The sequence below is a fragment of the Thunnus thynnus genome, chromosome 24 (genome assembly GCF_963924715.1).
Source record: "Thunnus thynnus chromosome 24, fThuThy2.1, whole genome shotgun sequence".
Classification (NCBI taxonomy): domain Eukaryota; kingdom Metazoa; phylum Chordata; class Actinopteri; order Scombriformes; family Scombridae; genus Thunnus; species Thunnus thynnus.
The window spans coordinates 15761499-15774715 of record NC_089540.1 but is presented as its reverse complement, the minus strand read 5'-3'; the positions used below and the strand labels follow the sequence as shown (position 1 = coordinate 15774715).

General features: G+C 36.1%; 1 protein-coding gene across 1 annotated transcript in view; it reads right to left on the bottom strand.

The window, feature by feature from the left end:
• LOC137177249 (uncharacterized) overlaps positions 1-13217 on the bottom strand; it is a 185633-nt gene that overhangs the window by 137130 nt on the left and 35286 nt on the right. The gene's annotated exons all lie outside the window — the stretch shown is intronic.

Genomic DNA, 13217 nt, shown 5'->3' with positions numbered 1-13217 from the left:
TGACTAGGTGTGCTGTTCTTATCCTCTTCTTTTTTTTAAATGTAAAATCATAATCTGTAAACTAACTACAATTAACTATATGTCAAATAAGTGGAATGGAGCATAAAGTAGCATAAATGACGGGGGACAAAATTCACAGTGTGTCCACACAGTCATTTTGTGCAAAAATACATTTAAAAGTTGATGTGAAGCTTATATGAGTCTTCAGCAGTCTGAGTTAGTCATATCAAGTGGATATCTGACACATTTACAGTCTTTTTAGCTAAAAATTCCCTCTTTGTGTTTCCTCAGACAGTGTTTCCCTGTTGAGCTGTGGTGGAAGTATAGTAACAAAAAGAGGAACTTTGGCACTAAAAAGACTGTAACGTTGAAAGATATCTACTTGATTTGACTCATTTGGACGCTGAAGCTTCATATTAGCTTCAGATAAACTTTTAAATACATTTTTGCACAGAGGGAGGACTGTGGATTTTGTCCCCCATCACTTACATTGTAAGTGCATTATGAAGGGATCTTCTAATGGTCAGTATGAACAGGAGGAATGATTACAGCAAGAAAAACATGTGTCAATGTTCATTTGGGCTCCTGACTGTTGTTTTAAGACAGACTTGAAAAATTGTGAACCCGTCCTTTTAATATATACTTACAACTACATTATAGTGTGTATAAACATTTATTAAATGTTTATGTTTATAAATGTTTATATACATCTTATTAATGCTAAATAGGGGGACTTTAAGTGTTACCCAAGTGCCTCAGCTAATTTCCACCACTGATTCTAGTCTATTTCTAAATTTAGGGGACAAATATCCCTTTAAAAACTCTTTACAAATACCTTATGACCCCTCATCACATCAATATTCCTTAAACCAGATTTATAAAACTGTTCACAGTCAAATATTCACAGTTATAAAAGGCGTCAAATATACATTTCTGTTGTCACAGTTCATGTAAATGTGTACATGTGATAAACAGAAACTAGACTCTATCTAACCTGAGGGTGTCGTCACAAAATTAAAAAAATTGAAACCAAAAAATATAACACAAACAATGCACATAAATATACCATGATATTATAATTTTCTCAAACATGTCAGTTAAAAAATAATAACAGTTAAAACAGTTTAAATTATTTTAAACTTACTGTTGGCTGCCACTGCGGTCCATAATAGAAAGTAAAGCAGCAACATCTTCTTGTTCTCAGTTGGGCTTCAATAGCAGTAAGACACATAAATTCACGGTGATTCTGTTGATATTTAAAGTAGTTTTTTTTAAAGTATATATAGATTTATAAATGTATTCAGAAAGTTAAAAAGTAGGAAAGGCTTCTGTTGACAGCTGTAGCTGAGAGTGAAGGAGGAAGTAAAAGCAGCAGAACAACAAGAAGTGTTTCACATACATGACGAACTTCTGACTGAGCAGCTGTCATTTTATTTATATTTCATTAAATGTTTCAGTCACTCTGTAAGTTAGTGTCATAAAGAGAGAAGATCAGTTTCCTTAAGACAGAACTGTTGATTTACTGTTGCCTCTAAAACAAAAACATGAAGAAAGAGTGAAACAAAAGAAATAAATCAATAAAAACATTTCTTTCTGCTATTTTGATATGGAGGGTTTTAAGGCCCAAAACTAAATATACAAATACATAAATAATTATATGACTAAATTCTTAAATATATGAGTAAATATATAATTATAACAACAAAATGCTTAAATAAATGAATAGATAAATAATTGTGTAATTCAGTGCTTAATTATCACCACAAATAAATCACAAATTAAATCAGACATTAAATATATAAATGTTATTTATCTATTTATAACTTTCTTTCTTTCTTTCTGTATATATACTTCCATTTATCCATAGTGTAACTTGCTGCAGTGAAATAAATAAATGCGTCATCTTCATCCATCAGCAGTCAGGGGGTCGGACTCTGCCCTGTGATTGGTGGTTGAACTTGAATCTGCTGCTTTTGCCTAATTCAAGATGGCAGCACCTGGTGCAGATTTAAATTAAACCTTGTGTGTTACAATAGTAGATATGTCGGCTGTAGCTGAACAGATGGAGGCAAATTACAGTTCCTGTGCTTTATTAGATCAGATTGACGGCTTCACTGAACGAATTGGAATGATATTGACCCGACGAACACAGAAATGAATGAAGCTGTATTCACAGTCCTCATGGAAATAGTGCAGGAACTAAGGCTGCAGGCTGACCAATCAGAGGCTTTAATTCGCCCCCTGACTTTTGATGGATGAAGTTGACACATTTGTTTATTTCGCTGCAGCAACTTACACTATGGATAAATAAAAGTATATATAAATAAAGAAATAAAATTATAAACAGATACATTAATGTGTGAGTAAACTAATTAAGTAAATAAATTAATATACTAATTGATAAATAAATATACAAATGTGTAAATATATAAATATATATCTAAATGAATAAATAAATACAGTCAAGCCCAAAATTATTCATACCCCTGGCAAATTTGAACTCAAAGTTACTTTTATTCAACCAGCAAGTTTTTTTTGACTGGAAATGACACAGGCTTCTCCCAAAAGATAATAAGACGATGTACAAGAGGCATCATTGTGGAAAAAATTATTTCTCAGCTTTTATTTACATTTGAACAAAAAGTGGCATGTCCAAAATTATTCATACTCTTTGCAAACTGTCACAGTCTATGGGGAAATCCAAAGTTCTATACCATTCCAAATAGTCCAAGCTGTTCTAAAGCATCCTAATTACCCTGATTCATTGGGAACAGCTGTTTTAATCTACTCAACAGGTGAAAAACAGCAACTATGCAGTTGGTTTGTGGACAGTCATGGCTAAGACAAAGGAGCTCACTGAGGACCTGCGGCTGCGCATTGTGGCTGCTCACAAGTCAGGAAAGGGCTATAAGGCCATATCTAAATGTTTTCAAGTTCCAGTGGCTACAGTGCAAAGTATTGTTAAAAAATACAAGACGTTCCACACTGTGGAAAATCTCAGAGGACGTGGTCAAAAGCCAAAAGTGACACCTGTGCTGGCCAGGAGGATGGTGAGAGAGGTGAAAAAGAATCCAAGGATCACCACCAAGGCCATCCTGGTGAATATGTGCTCTGCTGGTGGCAATGTCTCAAGGTAGACAGTCAAACGGACACTGCTGGGTTCCACGGATGCAGACCAAGGGGGACGCCACTTCTCCAGATAACGCACACAAAAGCCTGCTTGGCCTTTGCAAATGCTCATCCGGACAAAGAAGAAGACTTCTGGTCTTCTGTTTTATGGTCAGATTAAACAAAAATTGGCCACAATGATGTATCCCTCATTTGGCGTAACAAAGGAGAAGCCTTCAACCCTAAGAACACCATCCCCACTGTCAAACATGGTGGTGGGAACCTAATGCTTTGGGGGTGTTTTTCAGCCAATGGACCAGGGAACACAGTAAACAGCACCATGAAAAAAGAGCAATACATCAAAATTCTCAGCAACAACATCAGGCAGTCTGCAGAGAAACTTGGCCTTGGGCGCCAGTGGACATTTCAGCACGAAAACAACCCAAAACACACGGCAAAAGTGGTGAAGAAATGGTTAGCAGACAAAAACATTAACGTTTTGCAGTGGCCCAGCCAGAGTCCTGACTTGAACCCAATTGAGAATCTGTGGAGGGAGCCAAAGATCAGGGTGATGGCAAGGAGACCCTCCAACCTGAAAGAGTTGGAGCTCATCGCTAAAGATGAATGGGCAAAAATACCAGTGGAGACTTGCAAAAAGCTGGTCAGCAATTATAGGAAGCATTTGATTGCTGTAATAGCCAATAAAGGCTTTTCTATTGATTATTGAGAAGGGTATGAATCATTTTGGACATGCCACTTTCTATTCAAATGTAAATAAAAGCTGAGAAATATTTATTTCCACAATGATGCCTCTTGTACATCATTTTATCTTCTGGTAGACGCCTGTTATTTCCAATCAAGAAAAAACTTGCTGGTTGAATAAAAGTCACTTTAAGTAAGTCAAAATTTGCCAGCGGTATGAATAATTTTGGGCTTCACTGTACATACACAAATGAATTTAACATTTATATATTTAGTGTCTCATTTAATTTGTGATTTATTTATGATGTGACGTCCATCTCTCTGCCTTTTACTTAAGAAGAGAGGTTGCTTTGGCGTCTTGGCTCAGGAACCAGTGGGCGGGTTTGGAGAGGACCTCTAGGAACTACCTGCACCTGGGTAGTTTAGACCTGCAGTCTATTTAGGTGTCTTCTTGTTAACCTCTTTCTCTCTCTTCCTTCCAGGTCTCCACCAGCCCGATGGGTTAGACTTTGGTTTTGTTTTGTTTTGCTTGCATGCATCACATACTTCACTCATCCACACATTGCATTCATGACTGTTTAGCTGACTAACATTATTATATTTTATATTAAGTTAACAATAAATCTAATTTTTAGAAGCTTTATTAATGTGTGATTCCCTTCTTTGTCACTGACTTTGAGCCAGTTCATGATAATGGTCACAATTAAGCACTAAATTACATAATTATTGATATATTTATTTATTTAAGCATTTAATTAGTTAATTTTTTATTTTAATAGTTATTTATGCAATTATATATTTAGTTTCAGCCTTTAAAAACCTCCATACATGGAAGCAAAAAGTGCCAATCAGACAAAACACACAGACCTTTTAAAAAAGGAAACAATGGAAGGATCCAATTACTTTTTCAATTAAATTAATAAATTTAAAAAATTAAAAATTAAGTAGTTGGTGTTTAGTCCAGTAGTTCCCAACCTGTAGGGTTCAGACCCCCCAAAGGGTCAGACAAGAAAGAAGAGAGAAAAACTAGCTAAATATTCTGCTGCTGTTTATTTGATAGAATTTTCTCTAACCTCATATTTGCTTTACAGTGAAATATATAATTTTACCTTTCTGAACAAACTGCATTTCTCAACAAGTAGGTACCCCCTCAGGGGGCATTCAGAGAACATCTAAGGGTACTGGAAGCAATATTTTTGAAGGGGGCATTGAGGTGTTCTTGGGGGACGTTTGAGTGTGTCCAGGGCCCAGGGCTGAACAGAGAAAATCATTCAGGCCAGGAAATATAGCGGGAAATACAGCCCCAGTCAGGCCACTTTTAAGCAGGGGGTCTCAGGGTCCCCCACTAGGAAAATATTAGTTACAAAGACTTGATTTCCTGCATTCTGGTGAATTTTAGTACATGTGAATAACAAACTAATGAGCCAACAACTACTTAGTACAATGTACTGTTATGAGCCTCAAATAAAACCAAAGGTACATATCATTAAGGAGGGGGACAACAGTACGACTACTACTGTGGTATCTATGTTACTCTCTCCACCTTCAAAAAGAAAAAAGCAAGAGCACAACACACCTTTATCTTTTAATGTACCAATATAATACAGTTAATAACTCTCTCTACCTATTCAAAGAACAGAGCAGGAGCACAATACCTTACTCACTTTACTGATATACACTAACAGTTACCCATCAAAGGTTAAAATAACCCTTTAACCAACATAAACATTAAATAACATAGATCTTTAAGTTTCAACAAATTACAGTAGCCTGAATAGTAAGAAGATGTTGTCTCTATAATTTTAAATAATGAGCTCAAAGTATTAACTCACTGACAAAACGAATGAATTTTTAAATAATACTGACCACATTAACTAGACTAGATATGCCAATTATGCCATCATTGATTTTGAGGAAACTAGAGAGAGAACTACCACTTTTATTATTGATTGTCAGAGGACGATGATAGCGAATCGGTAACATTAGCCATCTCTCTGCCCCACCCCATGGGTGTATTCCTCTTTTTTTCACCGTCCATCTAGCTGCTAAGTCATTTAGCACTAAATGTACTTGCTGCCAAACAAAACATCTCTCTCTCTCTGCTGTCACAGCGCGCAGAGCAGTGTTGCGTTCAGGGTCAAAAAAATTTAGAGAAATCTGCGGGCTGTCGGGCCATTTAGCAGGCCAGGCCACTGGGAAAAGTCCCGGTGCTCCCGATTGCCAGTCCGAGTCTGGTCTCTACCGCGGTTTGCTGTCATTTATGGTTGCGCTAGCTTCTCTGTCCTCTACTCTATTTGACGGTGTTTGTATTTAGCTTAATTTTTAACGTGTACTAAAATGTGTTAAACTCATGTACACTTAGTAACTAGCTGAAACAGCCCTTCCTCTCAACCAGCAGCCAGTATTCTCTGAACTGGAACGAAGAACCTGGAACAAAAGTCAAATATTGACAGACAGTATGACCAGAAAGTCTGATGTCTACCTGTAATTCCAACAAGGAAGTGGGATGGTATTAATGTAGTCTGTTTTTTTCTCTCTGATACGTGCAAAACGGGACAAATAAATTGTTTGTGGATAAGATAAAGATAAAATTCTAACCATAGCTGTGCTACAGTAATACCACCATACAGATGCCCATTCCTGTGCTTTTGAGGGCTTTGCTGAGGAAACTGTAATGACATCGGCCCTGACTGACACAGAAATGAAGATGTATTGACGATCCTCGCGGAGATGATGCAGCAACTGAGGCTGCAGGCTGACCAATCAGAGGCTTTAACCCGGCTCCTGACTTGATCGATGAAGTTGACACATTTATTTATTTCGCTACAGCAAGTTACACTAAGTTATATAAATTAATGCAATTATAAATGTGTGAATAAATTAATAACAAACTAATGTAATTAATATATGAATACATAAACATACAAATATGTAAATATATAAATATGTATATAAATGAATAAATAATTAAATACACATAAATGTAACAATTATATATTTAACTATTTTCCTGTTGTCACAGTTGATGTAAATGTGGGCATGTGCATTGGTAAATAGAAGCTGGACTATCTATTTAACCTGAGGATGTGGTCACAAAATTAAAATTGAAACAGAAAAATATAACACAAAACATGCATAGAAATACCATAAAACCATGATATTATAATTTTCTCAACATGTCAGTTATAAACAGTTTAAATTATAGAAAACTTACTGGCGTTGGCTCTCACTGCGATCCAGAACAGAAAGAAAAACAGCCACATTTTCCTTGTCATTAGTTTGGCTTAAATACAAGCAAGACACGCAAATTCACGGTGATTCTTCTGATATTTAAAACATTTCAAGTATATAGAGATTAAAAATGTATTCAGAAAGTGAAAAAGTTGGAAAGGTTGCTGCTGACAGCCGAAGCTGAGAGTGAAGGTGAAGTAAGGGCAAGGTTGTTTTTATAAGAGTTCTTGTATTACCTCCACGGACACTATGAATGATTTACAGTGTCCTTTGGCAAGGTCATAACTAGGTCTAGATGGTTCCTTAGATTTGCAAATCTCTCACAAGATTTATACGTGTTGTTTCTTCATTTTGTGTTTTACATAAAATAATTATGTTTTATGATGTGACGACGCTGTGGTTAACTTCTGGTCAGGTTCAGGCACAAAATACACTTAGTTAGGGATACTAAAAGACCACAGTAGAATGATCACTCTTGCAAAATCTTTTGCAAATCCAGGGTTACCGTCTAGACATGAAGGGCTTAACCCAATCAAAGTGAAGCCAATGCAGAAGTGCCTTAAACCTGCATTCTGTCTAATGGCCATCAGGGGGCGACTCCACTGGCTGCAAAGAGAAGTCTGATTGTATAGAAGTTTAGGAGAAAATAACCCTACTTCTCACTTGATTTATTACCTCAGTGAGCACTTTCCTAATGAGTCTCTATAACTAGCTTCAAGTATTTTTCAGTACATCATGATGTTCATTTTGTAAATCATGGCCCCGTTTGTAACCATGTAACCATGGCGTAACCCGAGAGTCACAGGGTATAGATGTAGCTGCTGCTATTTCGGGTCACCCAAAAAAAGTCTTAGTCAGTGTTTGGTTGTGATAAAAGATCTTCTAATGAGTTGGGTGATCAGCTTTTCCAGTGAGTACATTTAGTTTTAATTAGGGTGACCATATTTTCAAACCCCCGAACCTAGACCCTTAAGTGTACGTTTCCGCACATTCACGCACACGCATATGTATGCGCTTATGCACGCACCTTAGGTATTTTCATCAGGATGGGGGGAAACTTATTTCAGCGCTTAGCACACCAACGTGGAGTATTCAGAAGGCTGTCACTGGCGTTTGTCCCTCTGAAGGAGATCACTACTTCCCACTTGTAGCCACTGCTTATGTTTGGCCATCTTAATATGATCTTTTATATCGGCATTTCCACAATGCACAACAGAAAATGTACTCTTGCAGTGTATGCAAAATTCAGCATTTTCATTGCCGGGTATTTTACGAAGGAGCTCTTTAGAAAAGACAGACTCTCTCTTCAGCTTGATAGCTAAACGTTAGCATAGTGACAGGAGCAGTCCGAAAGAACCACAAGCATCGCAGCAACAGCCTTGACACATTGTTTGACACACATCTGACACACTCTTGTTTATTTATTATTTGTTTGCTGTGATAGTATAGTTTGTGTAAATATGCTTTAGCAATGTTATATTGTCATTGAATTGAACTGAGAGAGAGAAGTTGGCAGTTACACGTTTCCTTTGGCAGCAAGTGCATTTAGAGGCTAAATGACTTAGTAGCAAGATGGACAGTGGAAATAGAGGAAGGATGGAGCAGAAAGGGAAAGAGAGAAAAAAAGAAAGGTAAATAAACGTGTTAGCTAGCTGGCATTGGTGGTTGATTGGTGGTTGAACTTGAATCTGCTGCTTTTGCCTAATTCAAGATGGCAGCACCTGGTGCAGATTTCAATTAAATCTTGTGTGTTACAATAGTAGATATGTCGGCTGTAGCTGAACAGATGGAGGCAAATTACAGTTCCTGTGCTTTATTAGATCAGATTGACGGCTTCACTGAATGAATTGGAATGATATTGACCCGACTGACACAGAAATGAATGAAGCTGTATTCAGGATCTCAGATCCTGCTGGTCTGTAATACTGTTCATTCACCAATCAGAGTCTTTAACCCGCCCCCTGACTTTTGATGGATGAAGTTGACACATTTATTTGTTTTGCTGCAGCAAGTTACGCTATGGATAAATAAAAGTATATATAAATAATCAAATAAAATTGTAAATAGATGAATAAATGTGTGAATAAATTAATAAAGTAAGTAATATACAAGTGAATAAATAAATAAACATAAATTTAACTTATATTTAATGTCTCATTTAATTTGTGATTCATTTATTTATGGTGACAATTATTATGAAATAATTATTTATTCATTTATTTAAGCATTATATAATTATTTATGTATTTATATATTTAGTTTCAGCCCTTAAAACCCTCCATATAAAACCTCCATAACTAGGAGCAAAACATGTCAACCAGACACAACACACACACCTTAAAAAAGAAACAATGGAAGAATTACTTTTAATTAAATTAATACATAACATTTTTTTTAAAAAAAATGAAGTAGCTGGTGTTTAGTCCAGTGGTTCCCAACCTGTAGGATTCAGACCCCCCAAAGGGTCAGAAAGGAAAGAAAAGAGAAAAACTAAATGTTCTGCTGCTGCGTTTATTTGTTTTTTCAAGCTTCATCTTTGCTTTTCAGTGAAATATTGTATAATTTTACCTCTCTGGACCCACTAGCAATTCTATAAATGAAACCATCTGAAAAGTAAAGAGGTCCCAACTAGATGCTGCTTTTTGGTCACAGTGGTCACAAGCCAAACAGGTTGAGTAGCACTGGTTTGATCTTTAACACTGCATTGGATTTTATAAATATGATTTTTTCAAAATGTAAAATCACAATCTGTAAACTAACTACAATAAACAAATCAATCAATCAAATAAATGGACTGGAGTAAAATGTAGTGGAGCATAAAGTAGCATAAGTGACGGAGTCATTTTGTGCAAAACTGCATTTAAAAGTTGATGTGAAGCTTATATGAGTCTTCATCAGTCTGAGTTAGTCATATCAAGTGGATATCTGACACATTTACAGTCTTTTTAGCTAAAAATTCCCTCTTTGTGTTTCCTCAGACAGTGTTTCCCTGTTGAGCTGTGGTGGAAGTATAGTAAGAAAAAGAGGAACTTTGGCACTAAAAAGACTGTAATGTTGAAAGATATCTACTTGATTTGACTCAGTTGGATGCTGAAGCTTCATATTAGCTTCAGATAAACTTTTAAATATTTTTGTACAGAAGGAGGACTGTGGATTTTGTCCTCCATCACTTCCATTGTAAGTGCATTATGAAGGGATCTCCTAATGGTCAGTATGAACAGGAGGAATAATTACAGCAAGAAAAATAGGTTTCAATGTTCATTTGGGCTCCATTTGGACTATTTTAACACACATCTGTTAAATTGTGTCCTTGTCCTGAGAGGAGGGAGAGGTCAGCTGTTTCCATCTGTGATTTTGACTAAATGTTTTTTCTATCTCTCTAATATTTAACGACGTGAAAACACGGTAATAAATTAACAGGTTAAATCTCCCCCTCTGTCTCCACATGAGTCCTGTAGTATAAATATAAACAGGTCTATATTCACCTGTAGACACATGAAGTCAAAGCTGTTCTCCAGCGGCTGTCCGGCTGAGCGGAGCCGCATTTAGTGTCTCAGACAGCGGGGAGAGCAGCGGCTTATCTCCGCCTCCTCCACAGGCTGATTCAGGCAGGAAAACCTGAAAAGTGGGACACAGTAATAAAAACACTGTGCTGAACTAGTGACGATCAGTTTACTTCAACTGTTAACGTTACTCCACACACTCAAACTCAACTGCAAAATGGCGGCAAATGTTACAGCCGTTAATTGTGAGTTCACTTTTGGCTCCAAACGACACTTTTAACAACCAAACGACAGGTTTCTGCTGTTTGTAGAGGAGCTAATTTAACAGTAGTTAATAATAATAACATGAACAAAGAGCCATTAAAGTGTAAAATATTGGAAACTGTCGGTTGCATTACCTTTAGATGGAGAAAAGAATCTGCGTCACGATGCAAAAGAAAGTGAAGGTAAATTAACCTGGTTATTTTATATGACCAATGCAGGTCCAAATGTTTAATCATTAATAGCATCATAAAACAACAACAATCATATCAGCAAAATGATGCAGAACAAGAAGAAATGCTGCCAGTTTTCTATTGAACACCTTAACTATGGATACATATTCTTCTGCTTTTTCCCAGTAGCCTCAGACTTTTTTCCTTGGTAGGCTGCTATTGTTTTCCGTTGGAACAATTAATAAGGCATCTGGATAATGGATGGGGAGGCACTGGCCCAAAAAAGGTTGAGAACCTTTACCGCCAACAAATGCCAGCTCCTGTGCTTTGTTAGATCAGATTGAGGGCTTCACTGAAGAAATTGTAATGATATACTGACTGATACAGAAATGAATGAAACTGACGATCCTCACAGATGATGCAGCAACTGATGCTGCAGGCTGACCAATCAGAGGCTTTAACTCCTGACTATTGACGGATGAAACATTTACACCATGGATAAATAAAGGTATAAATAAATAAAATTATAAATAGATAAATAAATGTGTGAATAATTAAACAAATTAATTGATATATAAATGAATAAATAAATACATTAATATCTAAATAAATATATATATAAATGAATAAATAAATACATTAATATCTAAATAAATATATATATAAATGAATAAACACATTCAAAAATAAATTTAACATTTATATATTTAACTATTTTGCTGTTGTCACAGTTAATGTAAATGTGGGCATGTGCATTGGTAAACAGAAGCTGGACTATCTATTTAACTAGAGGATGTGGTCACAAAATTAAAATTGAAATATAACACAAAACATGCACAGAAATATACCATGATATTAAAATTTTCTCAAGATGTCAGTTAAAAACATTTAAAATTATCCAAAACTTAACGGCGCTGACTCTCACTGTGATCCAGAACAGAAAGTAAAACAGCCATATTTTCCTTGTTCTCAGTTTGGCTTAAATACAAGTAAGACACATAAGTTCACAATGATTCTGTTGATATTTAAACATATATCAAGTATATAGAGATTAAAAATATATTCAGAAAGTGGAAAAGTTGGAAAGTTTGCTGCTGACAGCAACTGAGAGTAAAGCTGACAATGAAAGGTGAAATGAGGGCAAGATCCACGGATGTTTTTATAAGAGCTCTTATATTACATCCACGTCGAGATGAAGGAGACTATAAAAGTTTTACAGTGTCTTTGGGCAAGGTCATATCTAGGTCTAGATGGTTACCTTAGATTTGCAAATCTCTCGCGAGATTTGTACGTGTTGTTTCTTCATTGTGTGCGTTGTACAAAATAATTATGTTTTATGATATGACAACGCTGTGGTTAACTTCTGGTTAGATTCAGGCACAAAATACACTTGGTTAGGGATAGTAAAAAAAAAAAAAAAAATCACGATTCGGGATCACTCTCGTGAGATCTTTCGCAAATCCAGGGTTACCGTCTACACACCTGATGAGCCGCCGTCATTTCATATTTTATTACTGTATGTTTTAGTCACTCTGTAACTGTCATAAAGGGAGAAGCTTGATTTCAGTAAGACAGCGGTGCTTCGATTTACTGGTGCCTCTAAAATAAAAACATTCAGAAATTTGAGCGGAGCAGAAGAAAAAATAAATAAATAAAAAACTTCCTTCTGCATGTGGTTGCCTGGCAACTGGTCCCAGCCGATAAACCGTCTGGCACATAACTCCCATGGATGTATTATAAGAGGTCTTATAATACATCATACACTGATAATTCCTCATAAAATGGCAAATTGCCGTTTTATACTGTTTTTTCTTTCTTCAACGGATTAAACAAACAACATATATCATGTTAGTGAGTGAGCTTTAGAGGTGTTTAGTAAGTGGACTTTTGTTTTCTTTTTGTTGATAATTGGGCAGAACCAGGCTTTAAGTATTTATGCCAAGCTAATTAACTAACGGGCTCCTTGAGGTGGCTTCATATTCACCAAACATATTTAACAGTTATATCAACGCCCCAAGATAAAGATTAAAAGACAGGCTCACATTTCATGTCTGTCTTAAGACAACAGTCAGGAGCCCAAATGAACACTGAAACATGCTTTTCTTGCTGTAATCATTCCTCCTGTTCATACTGACCATTAGAAGATCCCTTCATAATCCACTTACAGTGTAAGTGATGGGGGGACAAAACTATAGATTTTCAGACTTCAAACTACTTGAGTGGTATTAATGTGATGGAG